Source organism: Manis javanica, chromosome 4, assembly GCF_040802235.1.
Source record: "Manis javanica isolate MJ-LG chromosome 4, MJ_LKY, whole genome shotgun sequence".
Taxonomy (NCBI): Eukaryota; Metazoa; Chordata; class Mammalia; order Pholidota; family Manidae; genus Manis; species Manis javanica.
The window spans coordinates 149,516,568-149,540,499 of NC_133159.1; the positions used below are offsets into that span (position 1 = coordinate 149,516,568).

At 42.2% G+C, this 23,932-nt stretch overlaps 2 long non-coding RNA genes across 10 annotated transcripts in view; one reads left to right on the plus strand and one right to left on the minus strand.

Moving 5' to 3' along the window:
* LOC140849107 (uncharacterized) overlaps positions 1-1,829 on the plus strand; it is an 18,156-nt gene extending 16,327 nt beyond the window's left edge. The window contains exon 2 of the long non-coding RNA XR_012130671.1: positions 1,282-1,829. This is a non-coding gene — a long non-coding RNA (uncharacterized lncRNA). The remainder of the gene's footprint in view (positions 1-1,281) is intronic.
* Positions 1,172-23,932, minus strand: part of LOC108397170 (uncharacterized) — a 27,920-nt gene continuing 5,159 nt past the window's right edge. For 5 of the 9 annotated variants that reach the window (XR_012130664.1, XR_012130669.1, XR_012130670.1 and 2 more), the window contains 2 exons: positions 21,577-23,741; positions 1,172-1,413 (listed from right to left, as the gene is read on the minus strand). This is a non-coding gene — a long non-coding RNA (uncharacterized lncRNA). The remainder of the gene's footprint in view (positions 1,414-21,576; positions 23,742-23,932) is intronic. The other 4 variants (XR_012130668.1, XR_012130667.1, XR_012130665.1 and 1 more) reach the window with 4 other exon arrangements.

The following is a 23,932-nucleotide window of genomic DNA, read 5'->3' on the forward strand; positions in this document are numbered from 1 at the left end:
TACAGACTGATTTTCTTTTTTATATTTATTTTTTTTTAAGTATCGTGGATATACAATCTAATGTTGGTTTCAAATATACAAAACAGTGGTTTAACAGTTACCCATAATATTGAATCCTTACCCCTTCTAGTGCAGGTACTATCTATCAATGTAGAAAGATACAGAATCATCAACTACATGCTCCATGTTGTACTACCGTGCTAGTGACCAACATATATTGTGATCCTTCTGTGAATTACCATGCCCCTTTATTCCCTTCCCTCTTTCTCACACCTGCCCCAACCCCTCTCCAACCACTAGTCACTTCTCAGTGTCTCAGTCTACTGCTGCTTTGTTCCTTCTTTTTTGCTTTGTTTTTATCTTTTAATACTCTACAAGTAAGTGAAATCTTTCTCCACCTGTTTTACTGCACTGAGCATATCATCAAGATTCATCTATGCTGGTGAAAATGTTAGGATTTCTTTTCTTTTTATGACTGTAAAATATTCCATTGTGTATAGGTACCACCTCTTCTTTATTCATCCATCTATTGATGGACACTTAGGTTGCTTCCATATATTGGCTATTGCAAGTAGTGCTGTGATAAACATAGGGGTACATATATCTTTTTGAACCTAGGATTGTCTTTTCTTCTGGTAAATTTCTAGAAGTGGAATTACTGGGTCATATGGTCTTTCTATTTTTAGTTCTCTGAGGACCCTCCATACTGCTTTCCACAATGGTTGTACCAATTTACATTCCCACCGATATCGTAGGAGGGTTCCCATTTCTCCACATCCTCATCAACACTTGCTATTTCTTGTCTTCTGGATAGTGGCCATTCTAACTGGTGTGAGGTGATATCTCATTGTGGTTTCCTTTGCATTTCCCCGATGATTAGCAATGGAGCATCTTTTTATGTGCCTGTTGCCCATTTGTATTTCTTCTTTGGAGAAGTGCCTCTGCAGGTCCTCCACACATATTTTAATCGGGTTATTTGTTTTTTGGGTGCTGAGGTATATGAGTTCTTTATTTATTTTGGATGTTAACCCCTTATCAGATTACAGACTGGTTTTCTAATGTTAAACAACTTTGCATTCCTGGGAAAAAACCCTTCTTGATCATGATGTATTGCTCTTTTTGTATATTGCTGAATTTGGTTTCCAACTTTAAATGAATTAAAAGAATTCGTGTCTGTGTCCATGAGGAATAATAGTCTGTAGTCTTCTTATATGGTTTTTATCTGGCTTAGATATCAAATTAATGCTGGCTTCATAATATAAATTGGTTCTTTCCTTTCAGTGTGCCACTGAAGATCCTGGTATCACTATGGGCCACCTCCCCACCAAGTGTCACGGGTATTATAAGAACAAGCCATACCCAAAGTCTCCCCTCTGCCGAGGTGTCCTTGCTGCCAAGATATGCATCTTTGACCTGCATCAGGAAAACGAAAAAGTGGATGAGTTCCCACTCTGTGGCCACATGGCAGAAGATGAGTAGAAGCAGCTCTCCTCCAAGGCCCTAGAGGCTGTTTGCATTTGTGCCTCTAAACAAGTATCTCTAAAGATAATGGCTCTGTTTTTTCTTGACTTTTTTTAGTACTGTTTATTGAGGTATAATATACACATAACATTCACCAATTACATAGTTTAATGATTTTTATACAGTTTCCCAGCCATTACCACAACTCCATTTTGGACCATTTTTATGATTCCCTAAAATTTCCCTGTGCCCACTGGCAGTTGCTCCCGGTTCCCATGCCCCAACCCTAGCCATAGGCAACAGCTGAGCTACTGTCTCTACAGATTTGACTTGTCTAGAGATTTCATATAAAATGGAACTATACAGTATATAGAGTTTGTGACTATCTTCTTTCAGGTAGCATGGTCTTGAGATTCATCCACCTTGCTACATTTATCACTATTTTGTTCCTTAGTATTGCTAAATATTATTCTGTTGTTCTTCATCTGTCTGTTGTTCTATGTTTTTCTCACACAAGGAAACCTGGACTGCCTAATTTGTGGCACTCGAGTGCTAACTTTATTCGCTGTTTCTCCTGACTATCACTGGTAAGAAAAGAGGACGAAGGTATATCTAGCTGGCTTGTTGTTCTCTAGGTTAGTGTGAAATCTAGACTTTTCAGGGTTTTGAAATAACTATGGTATATTATCCTCTTCAACAGCTAGTTTACTCTGCAGTGCAGCCATTTGTTTTAGGAGACCACCATCTTCTTTTAAGCCTTTCTGCAGACAGTTAACAGTTAAGTTAAACACATTCGACTCTCCTTTATTATAGGGCTATCCTTTATTGTAGAATGCTACACTGGGATTGGACCCGGGTGTCCCTGAAGTCTCCCAGCAGTGTGTCTGAGAACCTTTTGCTGACAACTGGAGTATGTGTTCAGGTGGCTTATTGGAGTGCTAATTGTGTTTCAGTTTCAGGGTATGGTATGCTCTGGTCCTTCCTATCTCCCATATGTAGCTACTCTGAGGATTTTCAGTGACCTCCACACTCATGCTCACCTGTTTTATAGAAGCAGTTCCTGTTGCTTCTTCCTAGAACAAATCTTTGTCCATCTATACTTCCATACGCTTTCTGACCCTCAGCAACCTGACCAGCTTTACAATGTCTCCAGGGGCCTGGTAGATAAAAATATCTTTCCGTTGTCTTTTATGTTTAGATACTCATCTGATAATTAAAAATACTCACCTAAGTACTATTTCTGGGGCTTGAAGACTAAATGATAAGAGACACAAAGTACATATATTTGCAGCACACTTTTAAAATTTCAGTCAAAGAACACATATACTTCAGTTAAAAGTTCAAATGGAAGCTTATAAACTAAGTTGTTTGCCCTCCTCTTCCCATTCACCTGGTCCCCCTCAATGGGAGACACTTTTCACTTTAAAACAGTTAAAATTTGATTCTTCTGACATTTATAAACCCGGTTTCTAAACAAATGTGTATAATATTATCTTTTGATGCACTCATTTTCACATTGTCTGTTTAGCTCTCTTGACCATCTCTCTTTTTCTTAATATAGTTTTAAAAAACATTTGGTTAAATCAATTTTTCTCCATATATAGTTAAAGCAATTGAAATCAATAATTTCTGGTTAAATCAATAGAAACAAGTCAGTGTTACTATGTGGCCATTATTCATAGCAGAACATTGTCATTGAATATCATTAAGTTTATTTAATTTTGTTTATCTTGTGGTAGGTTTTTCCCCCATGATTAATTTTACCTTTTTTCACTTAGTTAATTTATTTTTTAGCTATTCTTAATTCTTCTGACACCTTCCAATAGCCTATTTTCCATAAGATCATCATATCAGATAATCTTATTAATCTAACTGTTTTTTCCCTGGAAATATTCTTTCTGGAGATCTATTTACTTCCATTTTTCTTCTATCTAAATGTATTGCTCTTACAGCCCACTGCATAGGTTTAAACAGTTTATAAATCAGTATCAAAGTCTACGTTGGAATTAAATTTTCCTTCATGATGTTGAAAACATTGCTTTATTGACTTCTATCCTCCAGAAGCTATTGAGCAGTCTTCCTGATACTTTTTATGTGACATATGTGACTAATCTTTTCTTGTTTTTTTTCCTTTGGGATCATTAATGTGCAATTACATGAGCAACATTGTGGTTACTAGATTCCCCCCATTATCAAGTCCCCCCACATGCCTATTACAGTCACTGTCCATCAGTGTAGTAAGATGCTATAAAATCATTACTTGTCTTCTCTGTGCTATACTGCCTTTCCAGTGCACCTCACCCCCAATACATGATGTGTGCTAATCATAATGCCCCCTTTTCCTCCTTATCCCTCCCTTCCCACCCATCCTCCCCAGTCTCTTTCCCTTTGGTAACTGTTAGTCCATTCTTGGGTTTTGTGAGTCTTCTGCTGTTTTGTTCCTTCAGTTTTTTCTTTGTCCTTATACTCCACATATGAGTGAAATCATTTGATACTTGTCTTTATCCACCTGGGTTATTTCACTGAGCATAATACCCTCCAGCTCCATCCATATTGTTGCAAATGGTAGGATTTGTTTTATTCTTATGGCTGAATAATATTCCATTGTGTATATGTACCATATCTTCTTTATCCGTTCATCTACTGATGGACACTTAGATTGCTTCCATTTCTTGGCTATTTTGAATAGTGCTACGATAAACATAGGGGTGCATATGTCTTTTTCAAACTAGGCTACTGCATTCTTAGGGTAAATTCCTAGGAGTGGAAATATGGGTCAAATGGTATTTCTATTTTGAGCATTTTGAGGAACCTCCATACTGCTTTCCACAATGGTTGAACTAATTTACATTCCCACCAGCAGTGTAGGAGGGTTCCCCTTTCTCCACAACCTCGCCAACATTTCTTGTTGTTTGTCTTTTGGATGGTAGCCATCCTTACTGGTGTGAGATGATATCTCATTGTGGTTTTAATTTGCATTTCTCTGATGACAAGCAATGTGGAGCATCTTTTCATGTGTCTGTTGGCCATCTGAATTTCTTCTTTGAGAACTGTCTTTTCAGCTCCTCTGCCCATTTTTTAATTGGATTATTTGCTTTTTGTTGGTTGAGGTGTGTGAGCTCTTTATATATTTTGGATGTCAACCCTTTATCGGATCTGTCATTTATGAATATATTCTCCCATACTGTAGGATACCTTTTTGTTCTATTGATGGTGTCCTTTGCTGTACAGAAGCTTTTCAGCTTGATATAGTCCCATTTGTTCATTTTTGCTTTTGTTTCCCTTGCCCAGGGAGATATGTTCAAGAAGAGGTCACTCATGTTTATCACTAAGAGATTTTTGCGTATGCTTTTTTCTAAGAGTTTTATGGTTTTGTGACTTACATTCAAGTCTTTGATCCATTTCGAATTTACTTTTTTGTATGGGGTTAGACAGTGATCCAGTTTCATTCTCTTACATGTAGCTGTCCAGTTTTGCCAGCACCATCTGTTGAAGAGACTGTCATTTCTCCATTGTATGTCCATGGCCCCTTTATCAAATATTAGTTGACCATATATGTTTGGGTTAATGTTTGGAGTCTCTATTCTGTTCCACTGGTCTGTGGCTCTGTTCTTGTGCCAGTACCAAATTGTCTTGATTACTGTGGCTTTGTAGTGGAGCTTGAAGTTGGGGAGTGAGATCCCCCCACTTTATTCTTCCTTCTCAGGATTGGTTTAGCTATTCAGGGTCTTTGGTGTTTCCATATGAATTTTTGAACTATTTGTTCCAGTTCCTTGAAGAATGCTGTTGGTAGTTTGATAGGGATTGCATCAAATTGTATATTGTTTTGGGCAGGATGGCCATTTTGATGATATTAATTCCTCCTAGCCAGGAGCATGGGATGCATTTCCATTTGTTAGTGACCTCTTTAATTTCTCTCAAGAGTGTCTTATAGTTTTCAGGGTATAGGTCTTTCACTTCCTTGGTTTGGTTTATTCCTAGGTATTTTATTCTTTTTGATGCTACTGTGAATGGAATTGTCTTCCTGATTTCTCTTTCTATTAGTTTATTGTTAATGTATAGGGAAGCCACAGATTTCTGTGTGTTAATTTTGTATCCTGCAACTTTGCTGAATTCCGATATTAGCTCTAGTAGTTTCGGAGTGGAGCCTTTAGGGTTTTTTATGTACAATATCATGTCATCTGCAAATAGTGACAGTTTAACTTCTTTACCAATCTGGATTCCTTGTATTTCTTTGTTTTGTCTAATTGCGTGGCTAGGACCTCCAGTACTATGTTGAATAACAGTGGGGAGAGTGGGCATTCCTGTCTTGTTCCCGATCGCAGAGGAAAAGCTTTCAGCTTCTCACTGTTCAGTATGATGTTGACTGTGGGTTTATCATATATGGCCTTTATTATGTTGAGGTACTTGCCCTGTTTATCCATTTTGTTGAGACTTTTTCTCATGAATGGATGTTGAATTTTACCAAATGCTTTTTCAGCATCTATGGAGATGATCATGTGGTTTTTGTCTTTCTTTTTGTTGATGTGGTGGATGATGTTGATGGATTTTCGAATGTTGTACCATCCTTGCATCCCTGGGATGAATCCCACTTGGTCCTTTTGATGTATTTTTGAATTCGGTTTGCTAATATTTTGTTGAGTATTTTTGCATGTATGTTCATCAGGGATATTGGCCTGTAATTTTCTTTTTTGGTGGGGTCTTTGCCTGGTTTTGGTATTAGGGTGATGTTGGCTTCATCGAATGAGTTTGGGAGCATTCCCTCCTCTTCTATTTTTTGGAAAACTTTAAGGAGAATGGGTATTATGTCTTCTCTGTATGTGTGATAAAATTCTGAGGTAAATCCATCTGGTCCCGGGGTTTTGTTCTTGGGTAGTTTTTTGATTACCACTTCAATTTCGTTGCTGGTAATTGGTCTGTTTGGATTTTCTGTTTCTTTCTGGGTCACTCTTGGAAGATTGTATTTTTCTAGGAAGTTGTCCATTTCTCCTAGGTTTCCCAGCTTGTTAGCATATAGGTTTTCATAGTACTCTCTAATAATTCTTTGTATTTCTGTGGGGTCCGTCGTGATTTTTTTGTTTCTCTTTTCTGATTGTGTTGATGTGTGTTGACTCTCTTTTCCTCTTAGTAAGTCTGGCTATAGGCTTATCTATTTTATTTATTTTTCTCGAAGAACCAGCTCTTGGTTTTATTGATTTTTGCTATTGTTTTATTTTTCCCAATTTTATTTATTTCTTCTCTGATCTTTATTATGTCCCTCCTTCTGCTGACTTAGGCCTAATTTGTTCTTCTTTTTCCAATTTTGATAATTGTGACATTAGACCATTCATTTGGGATTGTTCTTCCTTCCTTAAATATGCCTGGATTGCTATATACTTTCCTCTTAAGACTGCTTTTGCTATATTCCACAGTAGTTGCGGCTTTGTGTTGTTGTTGTCGTTTGTTTCCATATATTGCTGGATCTCCATTTTGATTTGGTCATTGATCCATTGATTATTTAGGAGCATGTTGTTAAGCCTCCATGTGTTTGTGAACCTTTTTGGTTTCTTTGTACAATTTATTTCTAGTTTTATGCCTTTGTGATCTGAAAAGTTGGTTGGTAGGATTTCAATCTTTTGGAATTTACTGAGGCTCTTTTTGTGGCCTAGTATGTGGTCTTTTCTGGAAAATGTTCCATGTGCACTTGAGAAGAATGTGTATCCTGTTGCTTTTGGATGTAGAGTTCTGTAGATGTCTATTAGGTCCATCTGTTCTAGTGTGTTGTTCAGTGCCTCTGTGTGCTTACTTATTTTGTTTCCAGTGGATCTGTCCTTTGGAGTGAGTGGTGTGTTAAAGTCTCCCAAAATGAATGCATTGCATTCTAGTTCCTCCTTTAATTCTGTTAGTATTTGTTTCACATATATTGGTGCTCCTGTATTGGGTGCATATATGTTTATAATGGTTATATCCTCTTGTTGGACTGAGCCCTTTATCATTATGTAGTGTCCTTCTTTATCTCTTGTTACTTTCTTTGTTTTGAAGTCCATTTTGTCTGATACTAGTATTGCAACACCTGCTTTTTTCTCCCTATTGTTTGCATGAAATATCTTTTTCCATCCCTTGACTTTTAGTCTGTGCATGTCTTTGGGTTTGAGGTGAGTATCTTGTAAGCAGCATATAGATGGGTCTTGCTTTTTTATCCATTCTATTACTCTGTGTCTTTTGATTGGTGCATTCAGTCCATTTACATTTAGGGTGATTATTGAAAGATATGTACTTATTGCCATTGCAGGCTTTAGATTCGTGGTTACCAAAGGTTCAAGGTTAGCTTCTTTACTACCTTCCTGTTTAACTTAACTCACTTATTGAGCTATTATAAATGCAGCCTGATGATTATTTCTCTCCCTTTTTATTCCTCCTCCTCTATTCTTCATATGTTGGGTGTTTTGTTCTGTGCTCTTTTTAGGAGTGCTCCCATCTAGATCAGTCCCTCTAAAATACCCTGTAGAGGTGGTTTGTGGGAGGCAAATGCCCTCAACTTTTGCTTGTCTGGGAATTGTTTAATCCCTCCTTCATATTTAAATGACAGTTGTGCTGGATACAGTATCCTTGGTTCAAGGCCCTTTTGTTTCATTGCATTAAATATATAATGCCATTCTCTTCTCGCCTGTAAGGTTTCTGTTGAGAAGTCTGATGATAGCCTGATGGGTTTTCCTTTGTAGATGACCTTTTTTTCCCTCTCTGGCTGCCTTTAATACTCTTTCCTTGTCCTTGGTCTTTGTCATTTTAATTATTATGTGTCTTGGTGTTGTCCTCTTTGGGTCCTTCCTGTTGGGAGTTCTGTGTACTTCCATAGTCTGAGCAACTATTTCCTACCCCTGTTTGGGGAATTTCTTAGCAATTATTTCTTCAAAGACACTTTATTTTTTTAAATTTTATTTTGGTATCATTAATCTACAATTACATGAAGGACATTATGTTTACTAGGTTCCCCCCCCTTCACAAAGTCCCCCCCCCACATCCCCGTTCACAGTCACTGTCCATCAACATAGTAAGATGCTGTAAAATCACTACTTGTCTTCTCTGTGTTGCACAGCCCTCCCTGTGCCCCCCCACACTATACATGCTAATTGTAATGCCCCCTTTCTTTTTTTCCCACCCTTATCCCTCCCTTCCCACCCGTCCTCCCCAGTCCCTTTGCCTTTGGTAACTATTAGTCCATTCTTGGGTTCTGTGCTTCTGCTGCTGTTTTGTTCCTTCAGTTTTCTTTTGTTCTTATACTCCACATATGAGTGAAATCATTTGGTACTTGTCTTTCTCCTCCTGGCTTATTTCAGTGAGCATAATACCCTCTAGCTCCATCCATGTTGTTGCGAATGGTAGGATTTGTTTTTTTCTTATGGCTGAGTAATATTCCATTGTGTATATGTACCACATCTTCTTTATCCATTCATCTACTGATGGACATTTAGGTTGCTTCCATATCTTGGCTATTGTAAACAGTGCAGCAATAAACATAGGGGTGCATCTGTGTTTTTCAAACTGGAGTGCTGCATTCTTAGGGTAAATTCCTAGAAGTGGAATTCCTGGGTCAAATGGTATTTCTATTTTGAGCATTTTGAGGAACCTCCATACTGCTTTCCACAATGGTTGAACTAATTTACATTCCCACCAGCAGTGTAGGAGGGTTCCCCTTTCTACACAACCTTGCCAACATTTGTTGCTGTTTGTCTTTTGGATGGTAGCCATCCTTACTGGTGTGAGATGATATCTCATTGTGGTTTTAATTTGCATTTCTCTGATGACAAGCAATGTGGAGCATCAAAGACACTTTCTTTCCCTTTTTCTCTCTCTTCTTCTTCTGGTACCCCTATAATGCAGATATTGTTCCTTTTGGATTGGTCACACAATTCTCTTAATATTGTTTCATTCCTGGAGATCCTTTTATCTCTCTCTGCGTCAGCTTGTATGCATTCCTGTTCTCTGGTTTCTATCCCATCAATGGCCTCTTGCAACTTATCCATTCTGCTTATAAATCCTTCCAGAGTTTGTTTCAGTTCTGTAATCTCCCTCCAGATGTCTGTAATCTCCCTCTGGACTTCATCCCTTAGCTCTTGCATATTTCTCTGCAGCTCTGTCAGCATGTTTATGATTTTTATTTTGAATTCTTTTTCAGGGAGACTAGTTAGGTGTATCTCCTCAGGTGTTGTCTCTGTGATTTTTGTCTGTCTCAGATTTTGCCTTTTCATGGTGATAGAGATTGTTTGTGGAGCTGGGGCAAGTAACGGCTGGGAGAACGTCCCTTCTTGTTGGTTTGTAGCCTTCCTCTCCTGGGAGAACAGCGACCTCTAGCGGCTTGTGCTGGGAAGCTGTGCACAGACTGGGCCTCTCATTCTTGTCCGGCTGCTATGTAGTTTAGCTCCACAGTTGCTGTGGGCGTGGCCTGCCTTGGGCTGCTACTCCGATATGGGTGAGCCGTGTTGGAGGGGAAACAGCCAGGAGGCTGTTCATCTCCGTGAGGGGTGTCCGAGCCACCCTGCTGCACAGGGGGTTAGGGTGCCCAGAGTTCCCCGGGATTCCCAACTGCTGGGCTAAGTGTCCTGGGATGCTCCTGACCAGCTGTGGGGTCCCTGTCCGTTTAAGACTTTCAAAAAGCACTCGCTTTTCTTTTTTCCTGGGGCCCCAGCTGCAGGGACCCGCTCACAGTTCTTACTGTCCTATTTCCCTAGTATCCAGCACCCCACGCATGCACTGTGTCTGTGCTCTGGTGCAGATGGTAGGGCTGGGTGTTTAGCAGTCCTGGGCTTCCTCTTCCTCCCCTCTCTGACTCCTCTCCTCCCACCAGGAGCTGGGGTGAGGGGCGCTCGGGTCCTGCCAGGCTGGGGCTTGTATCTTACCCCCTTCACGAGGCGCTGGGTTCTTGCAGGTGTGGATGTAGCCTGGCTGTTGTCCTGTGTCTTCTGGTCTCTCTTTTAGGGAGACTTGTATTTGTTGTATTTTCAAAAATATATGTGGTTTTGGAAGAAGATTTCCACTGCTCTACTCATGCCACCATCTTGGCTCCCCTATGTGAATTTTAGACCTATTTGTTCCAGTTTGTTGAAGAATGCTATCAGTATTTTAATAGGGTTTGCATTGAATCTGTAATTGCTTTAGGCAAATGACCATTTTCACAATATTAATTCTTCCTACCCAAGAGCATGGGATGAATATCCATTTATTAGTGTCCTCTTTAATTTCTCTTAAGAGTGTCTTGTAGTTTTCAGGGTATAGGTCTTTCACTTCCTTGGTTAGGTTTATTCCTAGGCATTTTATTCTTTTTGGTGCAATTGTGAATGGAATTGTTTTCCTGATATCTCTGTCTGCTAGTTCATCATTAGTGTATAGAAGTGCAACAGATTTCTGGGTATTAATTTTGTATCCTGAAACTTTACTGAATTCAGATATTAGATTTAGTAGTTTTGTATTGGATTCTTTAGGGTTTTTTATGTACAATATCATGTCATCTGCAAACATTGACAGTTTGACTTCTTTCTTAACAATCCAGATGCCCTTTATTTCTTTGTGTTGTCTGATTGCCGTGGCTAGGACCTCCAGTACTATGTTGAATAAAAGTGGAGACAGTGGGCATCCTTGTCTTGTTCCCAATCTTAAAGGAAAGGCTTTCAGCTTCTCGCTGTTAAGTATGATGTTGGCTGTGAGTTTGTCATATATGGTCTTTATTATGTTGAGGTACTTGCTCTCTATACCCTTTTTGTTGAGAGTTTTTATCATGAATGGATGTTGAATTTTGTCAAATGTTTTTTGAGCATCTATGGGGATCATGTGTTTTTTTTCCTTCTTTTTGTTGGTGTGTTGGATGATGTTGATGGATTTTCTAATATTGTACCATCCTTGCATCCCTGGGATGAATGCCACTTGATCATGGTGCATGATCCTCTTGACGTATTTTTTAATTCAGTTTGCTAATGTTTTGTTGAGTATTCTTGCATCTGTATTCATCAGGGATATTGGTCTGTAGTTCTCTTTTTGTGGTGTCTTTGCCTGTTTTTGAAATTAGAGTGATGCTGGCTTCATGGAATGAGTTTGGAAGTATTCCCTTCTCTTCTATTTTTAGGAAAACTTTATGGAGAAATGGGTATTATGTCTTCTCTAAATGTCTGATAAAATTCTGTGGTGAATCCTTCTGGTCTGGGGACTTTGTTCTTGGGTAATTTTTTTGTACCAATTCAATTTCATTGCTAGTAATTGGTCTGTTTGGATTTTCTGTTTCTTCCTCAGTCATGTTTGGAGGGTTATATTTTTCTAGAAAGTTGTCCATTTCTTCTAGGTAATCCAGTTTGTTAACATATAGATTTTCATAGTATTCTCTAATAATTCTTTGTATTCCTGTGGTGTCTGTCGTTATTTTTCCTTTCTCATTTCTGATTCTGTTTATGTGTGTAAATTCTCTTCTTTTCTTAATAAGTCTGACTAGGGGTTTATCTATTTTGTTTATTTTCTCGAAGTACCAGGTCTTGGTTTCATTAATTTTTTCTATTGTTTTACTCTTCTCAATTTATTTCTTCTCTGATCTTTATTATGTACCTCCTTCTGCTGACTTTGGGCCTCATTTGTTCTTTTTCCAGTTTGAATTATTGTGACTTGAGACTATTCATTTGGGATTGTTCTTCCTTCTTTAAATAGGCCTGGATTGCTATATAATTTCTTCTTAGAACTGCCTTCACTGTGTCCTACAGCAGTTTGGATGTTGTGGTGTTGTTTTCATTTGTCTCCATATATTGCTTGATCTGTGTTTTAATTTGGTCATTGATTCGTTAATTATTTAGGAGGATGTTGTTAAGCCTCCATGTGTTCATGGGCCTTTTTGTTTTCTTTGTACAATTTATTTCTAGTTTTATACCTTTGTGATCTGAGAAGTTGGTAAGTTGGTTGGTACAATTTCAATCTTTTTGAATTTACTGAGGCTCTTTTTGTGGCCTAGTATGTGGTCTATTCTGGAAAATGTTCCATGTGCACTTGAGAAGAATGTGTATCCTGCTGCTTTTGGGTGTAGAGTTCTGTAGATATCTGTTAGGTCCATCTGTTCTAATTTGTTGTTCAGTGCCTCTGTTTCCTTACTTATTTTCTGTCTGGTTGATCTGTCCTTTGGAGTGAGTGGTGTGTTGAAGTCTCCTAAAATGAATGCATTGCATTCTCTTTCCCCCTTTAATTCTGTTAGTATTCATTTCAGATATGTAGGTGCTCCTGTGTTGGTTGCATAGATATTTATAATGGTTATATCCTTTTGTTGTCTGTCCCCTTTATCATTATGTAATGTCCTTCTTTATCTCTTGTTACTTTCTTTGTTTTGAAGTCAATTTTGTCTGATACAAGTACTGCAATACCTGCTTTTTCCTCCCTATTGTTTGCATGAAGTATCTTTTTCCATCCTTTCACTTTTAGTCTGTGTATGTTTTTGGGTTTGAAGTGAGTGTCTTGTAGGCAGCATAGAGATGGGTCTTGCTTTTTTACCCATTGTATTACTCTGTGTCTTTTGATTGGTGCATTCAGTTCATTTACATTTAGGGTGATTATCAATAGATATGTACTTATTCCCATTGCAGGCTTTAGATTTGTGTGTACCACAGGTTCAAGGGCAGCTTCTTTGCTATCTGACCGTCTAACTTAATTCACTTATTACACTATTATAAACACAGTGTGAAGATTTCTTTGTCTCCCTTTTTTCTTCCTACTGCATTCTTTACATGTTAGATGTTTTATTCTGTACTGTTTGTGTTTCCCTTGACTGATTTTGTGGATACTTGATTTTATTTTGACTTTAGTTAGTATTTGGTTGATCTACTTTCTTTGCTGTGGTTTTATTTTCTCTGGTGACATCTATTTAGCCTTAGGCTTACTTCCATCTAGAGCAGTCCCTTTAAAATGCATTGTAGAGATGGTTTGTGAGAGGTAAATTCCCTCATCTTTAGCTTATCTGGGAATTGTTTAATCCCTTCTTCAAATTTAAATGATAATTGTGCTGGATAGAGTATTCTTGGTTCGAGGCTCTTCTGTTTCATTGCATTGAATATATCAAGCCATTCCCTTCTGGCCTATAAGGTTTCTGCTGAGAAGTCTGATCATAGCCTGATGGATTTTCCTTTGTAGGTGATATTTTTTCTCTCTCTGGCTACTTTTAATACTCTGTCCTTGTCTTTGATCTTTGCCATTTTAATTATTGTATGTCTTGGTGTTGCCTCCTTGGGTCCCTTGTGTTGGGATATCTGTGGATGTCCATGGTCCATTTCCTTCCCCAGATTGGGGATGTTTTCAGCAATTCTTTCTTCAAAGACACTTTCTATCCCTTTTTCTCTCTTCTTCTTCTTCTGGTACCCCTCTAATGTGAATATTGTTGTGTTTGGATTGGTCACACAATTCTTTTAATATTCTTTCATTCCTAAAGATCCTTTTATCTCTCTTTGCCTCAGCTTCTCTGTATTCCTGTTCTCTGATTTCTATTCCATTAACAGTTTCTTCAACCTCATCCAGTCTGCTCTTAAATCCTTCCATCGTTTGGTTCATTTCTGATATCTCCCTCCTTAATTCCTCCCTTAGCTCTGGAATATTTCTCTGCAGCTCCATTGGCATGCTTATGACTTTTATTTTGAGTTCTTTTTGTGATTTAAGTCTCACCAAGTCCTCTCTCTGCTGTTTGAGGGATTTTGGACTGAACAAGGTTCTTCTGCCTTTTCATGATGATGGGAATGGTTGCCGGCAAGTGGCACGTGTGTCAGCTGGGAGAACAAACTTCCTTCCTGCTTGCTGTTCACCTTGCCTGTCTCTGCTGTTCTGTGCTGGTTAACCACCCACAGGGAGCAGCCTCCAGGTTAATCTCCTTAGTTGCCGTGGGCAGAGTGGTCTTTGAAATGGCCTAGGGCAATGGTGGGGGTTGCAGGCCAGCAGCGCCTCTTCTGCCACAAGAGCAAAGCCCTTTGTGCCTCCCGGTTTCCGGGCCCATCTCCGCTGTCTCTGCCAATCAGCTGTGCACAGGGAACAGCCTCAATTAATCCCCTAAATTGCCGTGGGCCAGGCAGCCCTTGGAATAGCCTAGGGCACCTGTGGGGGTTGCAGGTGAGCAGCGTGTGATCTCCCATAAGAACAAAGCTCCTTTGTGCTGCCTGGACTGTGCGCCTGTCTTCACTGTGCCGGACAACGTGTGGAGGGAGCAGCCCTCTAAGCTAAGCTGCAGTGGGCGGGGCAGCCCTCAGGATGGCCTAGGGCACTGGCAGGGGTCGCATGCGATCGGCGCATGTTCTGCCACAACAGGAGACCCTTCGTGCCTTCAGAACTCTGCGCCCATCTCCACTGTCTGCACCAGTCCACCACACGCAGGGAGTAGCCTCTGGGTTAATCCCCTGAGCTGCTGTGGGTGTTGCAGCCCTCAGGATGGCCTAGGGCACTGGCGGAGGTCACAGGGGAGTGGCACGTGTTCTGCTGTGAGAACAAAGCCCCCTTGTGGCTCCCAGACTCTGTGCTGGTAAACCGCGTGCAGGGAGCAGCCTCTGGGTCTAGGCCAATTAGCCACATGCAGGGAGAAGCCTCTGTGCTAAGCTTTGTGGTTGCTGTTGGCTGTGCTGCTCCCCAGCTTTCTCAGCAATGGCAGATCAGCTGGTTTGCTTGCAGTGCCAGTAGGGGGGTAATGAATGGCAGACTGCTCATCACTGCAAGGGGCTTCAGAGCTGTGTTGCTACTCAGGGGGTTAGGGCACCTTAAGTTCCTTAAAGTTCCCAGCCTGCTGGACTGAGTGTGCCAGGACGATTTTGTCCACCTGTTACAAACCCTTGTCTAAGACTTTTAAAATGCTTTTTTGTCTCAGGGCAGCTGGCTGTGGGAACCTGTTCTCATTCTCAATCTTGGACCTTGCTTTTTCCCCCCCTCCAATATCCAGTGCACCATGTATTGTGTGTCTGTGCTCCCAGGGCAGATCACCAGGGCTGGTTATTTAGCAGTCCTGTGCTTCCACTCCCTCCCCTCTGATTCCCTTCCTCCTGCCAGTGAGCTGGGGTGGGTGGAGTGCTCGGGTCTCACCTGGTCACAGCTTTATATCCTACCCCTTTCTGTGAGATGTTGGGCTCTCATAGATGTAGACTGGCTCATGTACTGTATCTTCCAGTCACTCTTTTAGGATAGTTATATTTGCTGTATTTTCAAAATATATATGGTTTTTGGAGATTTCCACCACCCTACTCAAGCCACCATCTTGAGAATCCTCCCTCTCCTTCTGATTTCAGTTTTTAGAGCTATTTGACCCTTGATTTCCTCTTCCCGAGCTTATGTCTGGTGTAGTCTGCAGGATTTCTCTGAACCCAAAATCTGTCATAATGGTTGTGACCTTTTGGAGGGCTGCCCCTAGAAATGATGGGAAGAAGTGGCATTTGCGCCAAGGGACATGTGTCCCATGTGGTCACGGAGGAGCCACCACTGCTGCTCGCCGCATTAACTCCGGCCCGTGGCCTGAGCTTAAGGCCACTGCTGCTGTTTCTGTTGCCAGCTGGAGCCTGCTCACAACTATGGAAAGGAGCAGACATCTGGTTCATCTTGATAGAGAAGCAACTGGCTGCTGTGTATGTACCACACCTTGCTGGCTATGGATCCCATTGTGGAGTGGGTGAGAGACTGGACCCAAAGGCCACAGAGTGATGTGACACAGACACCTACCATGATAGAACCTGGACCTGAATACCACCTTTTGAATAAGCCCACCCACCACCTCAGAGAGACCTAGGTTTCATCTTAGGGTACAAGCATCCTGCAGGACACATCAGCAAGCCAGAAGCCCACTTTTCCTGAGTCTTCCCCTCAGAAAGAGCCCACCAAAGCCCTGGCTGTAAAAAGCCTCTTGAACTGTAAGAGACCCTTTGTCCTAGGACAGAGGGTTCCCTCTCAGGTTCAGCAATAAATCTGCTTGGACTGTTGAGTTCGCATCCCCTCTCTTCTTTCATACTGTATATCATGTGACTGGCCATTTGCCTTTGGCATCCTCAGGGAATAATGAAGCAGACGCATTGGCCCGGGGTGCTGGTTAGAAGAAAAGCCTGCTTCTGATGTGGCCCAATGGCTACATCAGCATTTGTTGCACACAGGGCAAAAGACAATGTGGGCTGTAGCCCATCAGTGGGGCTTGCCATTGACCTTTGAAGAAGTCACCCGAGCCCGGAAGGAGTGCCCTGCACATTATGCAGATCAGCAAACTACCAAGAGGGGCCTAGAGTGTCTCTCTGCAGCCTATGGCTGGTTGCTGGTGATTGAGAGCAATTAAGGCACCCACTTTATTGGACATGCATTGCAAGGATGGGTGCAGCAATTAGGAATAAAATGGATGTGGCCCTGGACATTTGACACATGGACCAGCCATGGCTGGCCCTTCTGGCACCTTGGGGGAAAGGCCTGGAAGCTGGCCTCTTGTGTATTCCTGGAATAACAGCAGAGTGCCATTCCCACCCCCCACCCCCAATTACGGTTATTTGCTTCTACAGTCCTGTGGCCTGGATGTGCCTCCTGGCTGCAGCTGCTGCGTGATGGCTGAAATGGACAAGCTTTGGACTTACCTGCATGGGACTTTGAACCTAGCTGAATCCTCTGGCTTGAGAATTACCATGATTGTATTGCTGTTGTCACGAAAAAAATGCTTAAAGAGAGGCTTGACTTTGTCTAATGTCTGATAAAAGTTTTGTGAGTAATCTAGCATGGTTGTTAGGAATGAGTAAACAAGTGCAGAAACGTATTTTGTGCTTAGTGAGAAATTGTGCTGTGAAGTACATTTACTTAATCTGCATAGGCTGAATCCTCTGGCTTGAGGATTATCATGATTTTATTGCTGTTGCTATTGTATGTCATTAGTTTGTTCGGAAGAGGGCAAACAAGTAAATTGTAAGGTGAGATTTTTTGAGGGGTGGCCTGTGGATAAAATTGTAATATTTCCTGAATATCTCTCCTGGCTTTAGTACATCTGCATATCAATAGGCGTTCAGAGGTGGAAAGATGTATGGCTTTAGTGCATTTGCATAGCCTCAGGGGTGGAGAGAAGTTCTCCATATCAGTGGATAATTACCTGGGCAACAGAGGGCTTATCTGTACCTGAGAGGTGAGGGTGTTGCTTCTGCTGGAGCAGGAAAGAGAGAAGGCCCTGGACTGCAGTTTGTGAACAATAAATGGATTTTAAACTTTATTTCTCCCTTTGACTGATTTCAGTTTTTAGAGGTATTTTGCCCCAGGATTTCCTCTACCCAGACTTACATGGTTTTTATCCCTTGCATAATCACTGGGTCAAAGACAAATTAAGATCTGGAATAAAAGGTTTCTAAAACAATGGAAATGACATTAACATATCAAGTTTCTGAAATTTATCCAGAACTGTATTTAGAAGTAAATTCATAGTCTTAACTGTCTTCCTTCCACTAAAAGAAAACAAGCTGAGCATTCAACTCAAGAAATTAGAAAAAGTAGAAGGCAAACATTTTGAGGGAAAACAGGAAAAGCATATGAATGAATGTATAACATATTTAACTGGATTTGGGAGGGAAATGGGTTGTTATGTTAAAAACACAGTTAAGAAACAAAGACTAGAGAACCTGCCTATTACTTGTCCCACCATACTTGTGATGGATTTTGATCCTTCTCTGTAGCACTCATGTTGGGTAAATTGAATTCTTCAAAGTTTCTGGAATGAGTTCCTTGCCAGGACAAGCCACTCTGAAGCCAAAGGTTACCACTAACAAACTCCTTTAATAATGACAAGGTGGGTAGGTTATCCAGGAAGGTAAATATAACAAAGTTGCATTTGTAGTAGAGGCTTCTAAATCCTTGTTGCCTCAAAAGCATTGTTAAACACTTTCTTCCACAGAATTATATTCTACCCTGAGAGAGGCCCTCAGCAGGCTTGAGAAGTGCCAATGTCTACTGCTGGTCTGGGAGCATGGGGCTTTGAAAGTTTTATTTCTGTTCAGGAAAGTGCCAATGAAAAGCCCCTGGGTTGTGTTGTGAAATGCAAGATAAGTGAAATAGAAGCATGCTTTTGAAAAAGTAAATTCGGACCTTAGCAAACGAGGCTGGATAATCGATAGACTGGAGAAATCCCAAGGTGGTCCACTCCAAACACACCAGCCACACAACTTGAAAAGAAGCATGCCACTCTGGTGGCCAGCCCATTGAGAATTAATCTTTCCACTGAGCTAAAAATTTGCCTTTCTCCTCTGTTCAGTCTCAGTCCCTATTCTTTGGGTCACATGGCATTGTACCTTTCTGCATGAAGTGGCCAACTGCTGGGCTTTTGAATCAAACCATAGTTTCTGGCAAAGAACTGGGTTCATGGAATTGTATGTATAGGTGAAACATCTGACTGCATCACTGTGTTTTTGTGTGATTGTGCCTGAGCATGGAACTTCCCTATTATTTCATCACTTTCCTCCAATTTCTCTTACATATTATAGTTAGGGAATTATACTGATTTTTAAAAATTACCTTCACACTGAATGGATAAACAAATTGTGGTACATTCACATAATGGAATACTGCTCAGCAATAAAAAGGAAAGAACTATTGGTACACACAACATGCATAAATCTCAAAAGTTATGTTGAGTGAAAAAAGCCAAACAAGAGTATATGTTGTATGATTCCATTTACAGAGAGCTCTAGACAATGTTAACTAATCTACAATGACAGAAAGTAGGTCAATATTTGCTTGGGCATGGAGGAACAGGAAAGGGTAGAGGGAGGGAGTCCCAAGGGGCACAAAGGCAACTTTTGGGGGTGCTGGAGATGTTCACTATCTGATTGTGATGATGGTTTCATGGATATATATGTATGTCAATACCTCAATAAGGTGCTTAAAATCTTTCCAAATTACTATCATTACACAGAATATATTTTGTGCAAAGGGAGCTATGGGTCTGTCATGAGAACCCCAGCATCAGGTAGATTCAGAAGTGGAGAAAAACTCGCACATCCCCGCCTGGAGGTCAGCTCACTGTGCAGTCATCCAATAGCCAGTAGAGGCCACTATGTTCAGGAAGTGGGGCTTGCAGGGCACCAACATTTGTAACTCCCTCTGTTGTGCTCACTATCCCGGGGAAGTAGGTGTTAATATCCCTATTTTACATAGCTGTAGAGCAGGGATTTGGGCTGTGTTCTCTGGTTCTTGGTTCCACTTTGTTGGTCCCTCAACACCAAAAGACCCCCTGTGCTGTCTTTTCAAAGAGTGTCCTGTCTCCAGTGGGGCACCAGCCATAGCTCCAGGTCTGTCATCCACAGAGCTGATAGGGAGTAGCTGGAGATGGCACCAAAAAGCAGTGATTCTCAAGATGCTTTTGGAAGACCCCCTATTGACCTTGCCTGCAACCCCATTATAGAGAAAGGCAAGTTTCCGTTATTGGACATGGCAGCAGCGTAGGCTTAGTCACCCATGCTAAAGAATGAAGCACTGGAAAGATCAGTTTTAAAAGGGAGAGGGAAAATGGAGAAGGTTTAGTTAGGGGTACAGAGGTGATGCTGGGGCACCCATGGGATACTCCAGGGGAGGCCTCCCAATAAAAACCATTGCTAATGTGGCTGCAATCTGAGCACTGGCCAGAACTGCACCAGCATCACCTCCCTGGATCTAGTTCCTACCTCTAGTAATATGACCTAACACTGCATCCAGTGTTGGCTTCTAGGAGATTAAGGGTCAAAAAGCCCCAGATTGTTACCAGGTGAATAGCTATCAGAAGGGGGCCTATCCTATCGCTACTTAAGCAATTGGTATTTTAAACCTAAAAAATGGTAGACTCTTGAATTCAATCCTTTAAAATTTTATCTTCTAGTCCCAGCCTGTCCTTCCAGCCTGAGGCTGTTTTTCAGATATTTACTTTTCCTCCTGCCTCCCTTGAAATGGGACATTCCTCTAGGATGTGCCCCAACCCCTACCTGGAAAGAGCTCCTGCAGGGCCAGCCCGAGGCTGGATTCATACACTTAGAAAGGCTATTTCTTCAGCAGCCCATCTGCCATCCAGCCACAATGTGGAATTGTGTCTGCAGGGAGGGGCACTTACCCACTGCTGCTGTGGAACCCCTGGAGCCTGAGTGCAGAGCCCTATCCACTGTGGGCACAGCTGCCCTGATAATGGCTGGCCTCCTCTCCCCACCAGCAGTGAGACCCCAAGCTCTGCCTACCAGCTCCTGGATGCCCTGGCCAATGGCCATGTGCCAGGTGCTTATGATGGCCTCCGAGTCATGCTGGATCAGGTACTCTGAGCCATCTTGGCTCTGCAGCTACAGGGACACAAGTCAGTCAGTCATCTCTGGTTACCTGGGTCTGGACTGGGGCCAGGTCTCAGAGGGGGATAGAGAGACGGAGGTGATCTCTCCCTGTTCCCAGGAACTCAGAGCCTAATGGAGCAAGAGCTCACCCCAGGCCAAGGTACTGCACCTCATAAAAAAGTAGGTGATGACATCCCTGTTACCAATTTAAGCAACTTGCTAGTGGATACACAACTAGTGAGTGAGAGAGCAAGGATCTGAGTGCAGCAGGTATGAATGGCCCAGCTGTCTAGTACACTTTCCCCAGCCCCAAGAACCACAGAACATGGCAGGCCTCACCCAGAGCACTGGCAAGCAGCCAATGGAAGAAATACCTGGTGGGAGGCCCCTGGTGGCTAGAATTAGCAGTGAAGAAAATGCTGGGCAGAAAGCTTTGAAAGCATATTGGGGCTGATCCCAGAGAAAACAAGCACCTCCTGCATTCCACACACTCTGGGAACCTAGGAGTGTTTTTCACTTTTGTAGCCACGAGTCTACACCCTCTCCCACACTCCAGCCCAGGCAATGCACCTCTCACTGTCCACTTTATCATGAAGTGTAAATTAAACAAAACTCAAGGGGAGACTTTTGGCCACTTTCTGACTAGTTAGAGCACTTTCTGGCCAGCAGGCTGGGGGGAACCAACGCACTTATTCTTATTCACTGGGGAGACACACGTGGTCTGTCAGCTGGAGGAAGCACTGCCCTGTAAATTTGCTGGAGGTTCCATGCAGACCACAGGCCATATTCTTAAGAAGCCCTGGAATCTGGGTTTCCAAAGCCACTATTTTATACTATTAAGGACCAAGCAGATACCCACAGCGCAGGCTATTCTTCATCCAGCTACTGTTGTAACAAAGACTCTGAAGAACAGGGTTAGGTGGTCAGCAAACTTGGATAGATCTCTCATCAGCCTCTGGCTCTGCGGACTGAGAGATCAAGGTTAATGTGAATGTTTCATAACACGGCTCACACCAACTGGACCTTTGGGTCCAGTGAGAGTCAGACAAGGTATAACTTCCAGATCAGGGCTGTCTACCTTTTAAATTTACACTTGAATGCTACTTAAACTGCTTTAAAAAATTACAAAAAGGAAAAGAAAAACTGCACATTCACCCCTCTCCCTGCAAAGACAGAGAACTTTCAGTGGATAGGCAGTACAGCCCATAATCTAAGCTAACAAGAGCCCTGCCTCTGTTATCCCAGAGAATGGCCTAACAATGCTTCTAAAACAACAATGATTATTTTTGGCAACTCTCTCAAAACAATCAGTTCATGTTTGAAAGTTTCATTCAGAAGGCAAAGCTTTATAGTTACATAGCAATATATCTCACAAAACATTCATCCTGTTGAATACACAGCTGAGCCACCCCAAGCTCGCTCTTTTTGGAGGCCTCTTACTGAAGTTTTCTGTGGCTCTGTGGGGGATTAGGAAGATGTGCTATGAAATTTTGCCAGGCTCAACTAACCCAGCTGTGTTATAGAATCTGGGACTGTCTCTTGAGAAAAATCGTAAGAGTTACCTGCAGGCCACCCGAGTGGAGGGAGGATGGCCATCTGCCAACTGGGAAGCTGGGGGCTCCTTAATTTCCATTCAAGACTGACAGACTTCCCATCAGCTTGAGTAGCTTCCAAGAGCGCCATCTGCCTTCCTGTCCTTGCCAAAAAAGACAACTCCGAAGTGTTTACTCTGAACTTTCATCAGAAGCCCAGTCAGAGAGGTGACATTTATAGATCGTTGGTTGAGAGATGTCCCTCTAGGTTAGGAAAGGAACATGCCTAGCAGAAGTGATGTTCCTCCTCAATATGACCACCCATGGCAGACACTGCTAGTTGATGGTAACACTCTAACCTCCCAAGCCTGGAGAAGGCTCCAGACGGACTGATCAGAGCAGTTCATGAGATGAAACTGGTTTTCCAAACCTGCTCTGTGGATACTCTGGGTCTAGAACTGAATGAAGCTTGATGGACCATTAGAAAACAACATACTCAAGCTCTTTGCAGAAATGCTTTTTCTGAGCTGAGATGTAATGTCATGCTTTTGGCTTTCATCGTGTTCCCCGAAGCAGCCCCAAGAGTACCTTACTGAATGAGAAAGGAGTTGCACACTAAAAATGCCTCCAAGAACTAAGGACTAGGGAGAAGCTTTGATTTCCCTCACAATCTGGGAAGGTTTTTTTGTTGTTTTTCATTTTTTTCATTTAGGTTATCAGGAAACCTGGGGCTAACTTTCTCTAGTAATAACCTTAGCACCTGAACCTCATCTGCCCCTCCCCACACTGGCCTAGTTCTGTAACTTGTTTGGCCTGATCCTGGCATTGTAGTAGATTTTGTGTGTTTTTGTCGTGAGCTGCCTAATACTTCTGGGGACTGAAGTGAGGGTAAAACTAGTTTAAAAACAAGGCAACACTGTGAGGTCCTCTCCTGGCCCCACCTGGCCTCTCTTTTCCTGCTGGGGGAGCCTGAGAAATGTGCAACTGCCCCAGTTTTTCACAAGGACCAGTCTAGTTGGAAGCTGGGCTCTAATCAGCTGGAGGCTTTCCAGCTTGTCAGGGTAAGAAGCCAGGAATGCAGGGTCTTCTGTCTGTCTGAGGCCAGAGCAGCTAGGATAAGGGCTGCCCTTCTAGGCATCTACAGTTTTACCCCCCAGAGACCCCCTATTCCTCACCACTCTCCAGGGCCAAGGACTGGTGAACACAGCTCCTGGAGAGGGGACTGAAAAATCTGTGCCATTAGAAACACTGTGGACAGATCCCTCAGGTGGGAACAACTTCAGCTTTGAGCCCTGAGAATTTCACCCCCATTTTCCCCAAGTCCTCCTTACCTTGGGGCTTGTCTGGGTGGGTCCCGAACCAGCAGTAAGCTCCCTCTCCTCCCTATCCCTACCACTCACCTCTAGCACATTTTCTTACTGGGGGCCCAGGCAAGAGAGGCCCCCTTCAGCTCCACTGCGTACTTAGGGATGGAGAGCTTGGAAGACTGCCTCTGTGGGAGAGAGGAGAAGGGTCGGAGGAAGCATGGTTACCAGGAGCCCTCTGCTCAGACAGGCCTGCCACAGCTCCCTGGCTCCAATCCACCAGGCTCCTTTGGCCCCATGGAGTCACAGCTCTGGAGGAAGGGAACCCAAGGGTTCCTGGTACCCATAGATCCTGGTACTTCTTAACCACACAGCCTTG